This window comes from Psammomys obesus, unplaced genomic scaffold, assembly GCF_907164565.1.
Source record: "Psammomys obesus unplaced genomic scaffold, mPsaObe1.curated_primary_1811, whole genome shotgun sequence".
Taxonomy (NCBI): Eukaryota; Metazoa; Chordata; class Mammalia; order Rodentia; family Muridae; genus Psammomys; species Psammomys obesus.
In genome coordinates this window covers 9,131,892-9,138,907 of record NW_026585742.1, presented here as the reverse complement: position 1 = coordinate 9,138,907, position 7,016 = coordinate 9,131,892, and positions in this window count along the sequence as shown.

Sequence of the window (7,016 nt, the reverse complement as noted above, 5' to 3'; positions counted from 1 at the left end):
AGGCTCCTATTTGAATGCTTGTTCCCTATTTGGTGAAACTGTTTGGGAAGGATTAGGTGAGGCCTTGATTGAGGAGGTGTGTCACTAGGGGTGAGCTTTGAGGTTTCAAAAGTCTATACTACATTCAGTTATTGCTCTCTCGCTCTCTCTCTGCCTGATGCTTGTGGATCAGATCAGCTGCTTCCTCAGTGTCACGCCTGTTGCTGTTTCTTGCCATGATGAACTAACTTCTGAAACTGTGAGCCCCAAATGTAGTATTTTTGTTGTTTGTTTGTTTGTTTCTTTTTTCCGAGACAAGTTCTCTCTATGAAGTAGTGCTGGCTGTTCTGCAACTAGATGTGTAGACCAGGATGCCCTTGAACTCACAGAATCTCCCAGCCTCTGCCTCCCCAGTGCTGAGATTAATGGTGTGAGCCACCATGCTCAGCCTAAATGCTTTCTTTTATAAATTTTCTTGGTTGTGATGTTTTGTCATGGCAATTAAAAAGTAACTAAAGAGTTACATAAGCGAAAGTACGACAGAGATTGATGTGGGAGGGCCCACCTTTATTGTGGGAGGGGCCACCTCTGGGCTGCTGCTTCTGGGTTCTATAAAAAGCAGGCTGAGCAAGCCATGGGGAGCAATTCAGTCGGCAGCATCTCTCCATGGCCTCTGCATCAGCCATGCCTCCAAGTTCCTGCCTTGAGTGCTTGCCCTATTTCCTTCAAAGATGAGCTCTGATGTGGAGTTTTATGTGGAAATAAACTTTTCTTCCCTAAATTGCTTTTAGCCATGGTGTTTTATCATAGCAATAGAGAGCTAACTAAGATACTGTAGGTTCCTGTAAAATTAAATAAATAAAACCTTTTTAATTTCAAGAGGAAGGGTCAGGATCAACCAAAGCATAGCAAAACCAAAATCCAACCAGTCATGCAAAGCTCAGTGTCAGGCACCTGGGACTCATTTTTCTTTGGCTCTGCTGCCCACAGCACACACAGTACACCTCATAGGCTTAGACTGGCTACATTCTACAGCTGTTGTAGTCCATACTGGTTGTCCCTACCTTCACCAGTATCCTCTCCTGGGCTTTCTTCAGAGATTCTGACCCTGCGATATGGCCACACACCTCATCCCACCACCATGACCCCCTCCTATGGTGGTTTGACTAGGAATGACCTCCATAGACTCATGTGCTTGAATAGGTGGCCATAGGGCACGGCACTGTTTTGGAGTCAATGCGGCCCTGTTGGAGGAAGCGTGTTACTGTGGGGGCTGGTTTTGAGGTCTCCTATGCTCAGCTATAGGGTGTGGAACACGGTCCCCTTTTGCTGCTTGCGATCAAGATTTAGAATTCTCGCCTCCTCCAACACCATGAATGCCTGCATGCTGCCATGCTTTTCACCATGAATTTATTGGCCTAAACTTCTGAAATTGTAAGCCAGCCTTAGTGAAATGTTTTCCTTTATAAGAGTTGTCATAGTTCTGGTGTCTTTCACAGTAAAACTCTGAGACCTTCAGTCTTGGGGCTTTTGCTGAAACTGAGGCAGCACCTTCACCAATGACTTGCCCTGCTTTCTTCTGGTGCCAAGCCTCAGTTGCTCTCCACAACTCCTTCATGCCTTCAAATTTAGTACTGCTTAGAAAGTTCTTACACTTTATCAACGTCAGGTGCTAGCAGGAGGCACAGCAGCCTCCTCTGGAATGGCTTCTGTGTGTTGACCCCGAGATTTTTGGATAGCCTGCTTTCTGATAGTACTCAGGACCACCTGCCCACGGGTTGTACTCCAAACAGCGAGCTGAGGCCTCTCATATAGGCCATCAAGAAAAAGCTCTGCAGACTTGCCTACAGGCAATCTTATAGAGATGCTTTCTCAATTGGCGTTTCTCTTCCAAGATAACTCTAGCTTGTATTAAGTTGACAAAAACAAATAGAAACAAAACAAAGCCAACCAGGACAGTTAGTATGTGTGCACGCTGTGTTTGTGGCAGTATACACACCAGAGCGTGTGTACTGAGGCAAATGGCAGCATTGTGGAATCGGTTCTCTCCTTCCACTATTACAGGTGTTCTGGGGCTTGGACTCAGGCTTACAGGACAAGTAAGTGCCTTTTCATCCCTATCTTGCCAGCCTCCAGTGAATTGTTTTAGATAATGACATGAAAAAGCATATAACTGAGAAATGATGTGGTCTGTGTCCAACCAAGTGAGAGAATGCACAGAGCAATCTGAACGGGGAAAGTCTAATGAAAAGAATTCCTAGGAACCCTAGCAGGCAGCTCAGTGGGTAGTATTTCTGAGGCCCTAGATTTCACCCCAGTGACAGCACAAACAATAAAAAAAGTTAACTGAGCAGGGATTGCAGAATGAGTCTAATAAGAAAAAAAAAAAAAAAACCAGTCGTTCTAGGTACTATATAAGAAAAACAGCTGTACATTGAGCTCAGCCCGGGGTTAAAGCATCTGTAGCAGTCTCCTTCCATCCTGAGTTTGTACAAAGGTCGAAGAATACTCATCTGGGCATTAAAAACTTGCATAGCTTGATTTTAAATTTTACATATTTCTCTTATCTTGAAGTACAAATTCTTTTTCTACTCAGGCACCCAAGACTGCTCTCTGAGCTCTTGATGGTTTTCATAATTTCTTAAGCTCTCCTCCTCGGAATATCCCTGTAACAGAAGCAAAAAGGCAGAAATTCATCTGTCATCCACCCATTTGTCCATTCTCCATGTCCTGCCTGGGCGTGGGGTTATCTCCATTGCGCCTCTTGAAAAAAAATATTTATAAATAAATATAAATAATATAATAATATAAATAAAAATATATTTATAAATTTATATATAAATATATATTTGTTGTTGTAAGTGAAAAATGAGTGTTGGGCTATGTAAAGTTTATTGTTAGTTCTAAGATTATTGCAGTGGTATTATCTAACCACTATCACAAATAATAAGACACAGACACCTGTTAGATTTTATAATTGCCTTATTTACTTTGGGCAGGGCAGATATTTCACCTATGCTGGCTCAATAACCTCGCCATCCATCCCCCAGCCCCCATCCAATGCCATCTACCTTGATCCTCCTCATCTGGTCTACTTTCCACCCATAATCCCGTGGTACTTGTTTGCATTCTTCATCTAGGCCCTTTCTCACCATTATTGGAGTCCTTTCTCTCAGCCCACGTGGTTTTTCTTCCACACTATCCCATCATGGTTTTCTCCTTCTTCCTCCATTCCTGTCTGTCTGTCTCCCATGATTTTCCTGTCCTTTCCAAGCCAGGGAACCTTAACAGTGTCTACCCATTGTGCCCTGGCCAGGTATAGGTCATTTAATCAACCAATCAGGTATGTCTTAGGCAGACTTACAAAACAAGGATAGATGTAACCAGATCTTGAGGGTCAGTATCATGCATCAGACCAACCTACACACACACACGCACACGCACACACACACACACACACACACACACATGTATAGGGCTAGCAAGGTGAGAGGACTAGGGTCTGAGCACCCAGAACCCACATAAACTCTGGTTTGTATGTAGCTTCAGAAGGTGGAGAAAAGGGTATTCCCAAGAGACAGCTGGCCATCAAACTCGTTGAGCTCTGTGTTTGATTGAGAGGTCCTGCTTCAAGGAATAATGTGGAAGAGCAATCCAGGGTGGTTCCTGGCATCAACTTGGCGTTCAGCCGACATCCTGACCTCTACATGCATGTGCTCCTATGTGCAAGGGCACATACACGTATACTATACATTTGTACAAATACACATTGGATGAAAATAGGAGAAACGAGAAAAAAAATTATGTGTATAGAGAAGTATGTAAATCATTGCTGCCCTGAGTGGAAGCGAGACCCAGATGTTAACTTGTCTTGGCTGGACCATGAAAACAGGAAAGGTAAGTGCCCGGGAGAGCAGCTGTTGATCCACAGTCACAGTCACAGTACCGCCCAGCTCGTGCTGCTCAGTCAGGGTGGGTACAGCCTGGTGGAGTGGCTATTGACAGTACTTTTGTGCCATGACCCCCTTTGGCTGTCTTGTGAACTCTCTAGAAAAACCAGCTTCATCCTTGGACTCCAGACAGCTGTGGAGACTCGCAGAATCTAGTGGTAAAGAGATACACAGAGCTGCAGAATGGCTATGCGAAGAGCCAAAAGCAAATGTTGCCTGGCTTCCACCCTTGTGACTGGAATTCGAGGCTTGTTTATTGTGCTTGTAAAGTTGTGTTGCTGTCTGTCCTACGTTTTTAACTCATTCTGCATGGAGAAACTGGCATTAATCTTGTCTCTAATTTCGCCAACTTGGATGAGCAACAGCCCCAAGTCAGCTACAAAGCAGTTCTAGAACTCACTCTTCAGCCCCCTCTTAAGATGAAAAACAGAGAAATCCTTCAGTGGGGAAATGAAATACTGTGGGCACACTCGTGATGAGAAGACATGAGCTCTCCCACACCCCACATAAACCTATTCCCACCCTGTTTCCTCCCTTGTTAATGTGTAGAGTGTCTCTGTCCCTCATCCCCTCTCATCACTGGGTGAAAACACCCGATAAAACATAATGCCAGGATATCTCTTGGGACACACAGACCACTGATGTATATCTTATAGGGAAAATGCCCCTCACCATCAAGAAGCGATTTCAAAAAATAGGAATGAAACGTCATCCTTATGTTTAAGACACGGATCCCTCCAAGGGCCAATAAAATACTTGCTCTTTTCTCTGCCAGAAGCCTGAGTTTCACCCAATCAGTGTTGTTTCTTTGCCCTCACATACTATTTTCTTTCCAACCGAAGTTTTTTAAGGTGTTGGGGGTGTAGCATTCCTGGAAATGCAGGTAGGGAAAGGAATTCTACACACACAAAGTGTGTGTCCATGACTTAAAACGCTGTTTTCTATGTAATCACTGAACCCTGCCAGGCATGTGGGAGTTGGCTCTCCTCTACCTTGTGGGTCTTGGAAGTTGAACTCAGATTTTCAGGTTTGTCAGCAAGCATCTTTTACTACTTAGCATTTTGCTGGCCCTAGACAATGATGTGTGTTTGTGTGTGTTATGCATATTAGTGTCTTGCCTGTATGTATGAATGTGCCCCACGTGCATGCAGTACCTGTGGAGGCAAGAAGAGGATGTTCAACCCCCTGGACCTATGAACAACTGTGAGCTTCTTTGTGGGTACTGAGAGCCAAACCTGGGTTCTCTGCAAAAATATATGGAGACTTTCACTTAAAACTCAGTGGAGAATCACAAATGCCTATGTGACTGTGAGAAGTATAGAAAAAGATGTGTGAGCTGGGCGTGCTGGCCCGTGCACTAATCCCAGCACTCTGGGAGGCAGAGGCAGGCAGATCTCTGTGAGTTCAAGGCCAGTCTGGTCTACAAAGGGAGTGCAGAACAACCAAGGCTACACAGAGAAACCCTGTCTTGAAAACAAAAACAAAACAAACAAACAAACAAACAAAGCTGTCTGGAGTCTGTGGATGAAACTGTGGGTTAGAGCAATTGCTTTCCTTTCTAATCCTATGCATTTTATCGTCTGAGCTAGAGATGTAGATCCATGTGGCAAGAGCGCTGGCGCAGCATGCCAAGCCTGCCTGGGAGTGCCTCGGGGCCTGCCTCAGGACAGCAATTCCGAGACTGGATCCAGGGAGTTCACAAAACAGCCACAGAGGGTCACAGCACAAAAATATTGTCAACATGCCACTCTACCAGGCTGTACCCACCCTGACTGAGAGTACGTGCTGGTGGTACTGTGAAACGCTAACACTCACTTTAAGGGAGTTTCTGAGATGATGGTCAGAAAGCATGTGGTTTGCCCATGCTCTGTGTAGGGTCACAAGTTTGTCCATACTCAGTGTAGGGTCATAGCAAAACTATAACAGCTTTATGTTCTCTGCTTTTTTCAGAGCAATAATCTCAGACAACAGGAAGTGGGAAAAAGATTCTTCCACTCTGCAGCGTCCCTAGTCTCCTGAGGTGCTGAACTCAAGCTCTTCCATGACTATTCGCTTTGTCTCCAGACATGGTTGTTATTTCTCCACTCCCATTCCCAATATCAACATTCGCTATGGTGCTCAGTTTTCACTTTGCCCTCCCTTCCAAGAGCGGCACTTACCTCTTACAATTGGCCAGACACCTGCCTGTGGCAATGGATATCCCAGCTAATCTTGGCATTCTGTGCTGATGTGTGTTTTGGCCCAGGCTTTTGCTTGCGGCTGAAGTTTATGGCTTAGGGCTCATTTCTGCACTATTTTATCCATCCCAGTTAAGCTGCCATAGACTGTAGTATGTTTCTGGATTGCTACTTCAAGTCAGAACAATATTCTGGAGAGTCGATGAAATAATCTTAGAAGGAAATCAGTATCCCAGGGGAGAAAAGAGCAGAGGAAAAGAAATTGGTTTCAATTTGAGTTAGACAAGGCATTAGAATAGTACGTTTTAGCCAGTGTGGTCTGTAATTCCAACTAGTGGGGGTGCTAAGGCAGGAGGATTACCATGCATTTGTGGCTAGTCTCAGCTACAGAGTGAGACTTCCTTAAGATCAAGCTATGCTCCAAATTACTCCATGTTATATAAAGCAGTGGTTTTCAAGGCTGTACATTGCCCTTGGAGATTCCATTTTATAAGCAGCTTTTGAGTCCATCGTGAGGAAGAACGAATATTGCAGCCCAGACATGACATCATCAATCAGGAACCATCCACTCAGCACAGACTGATAAATGATGTACTCCTGGGGATATAAGTTCACTGGGGAGAATTGAAACCATGGGGGTACATTAAAATCGTATCAGGGAAATCAGGCCCAAGGGCTTGCCAGACACACCAGACTGAGGAAAGGGCCTGACCCCATATGGTGACAGACACACAGCCTGGCTTCATACCAACTTACCATCTGATACCTGAAGTCAACATGACTTAGCTGGTCCCCCTCTATTGACACAATCTACTTGACTGCCTGTTTCTCCACTTTCGTGTTTGAACCTGACTGGTCATTTCCTGCTCTGTCCTTTTCACTTTGGATTCTGCAACCTCAATCTCAAATC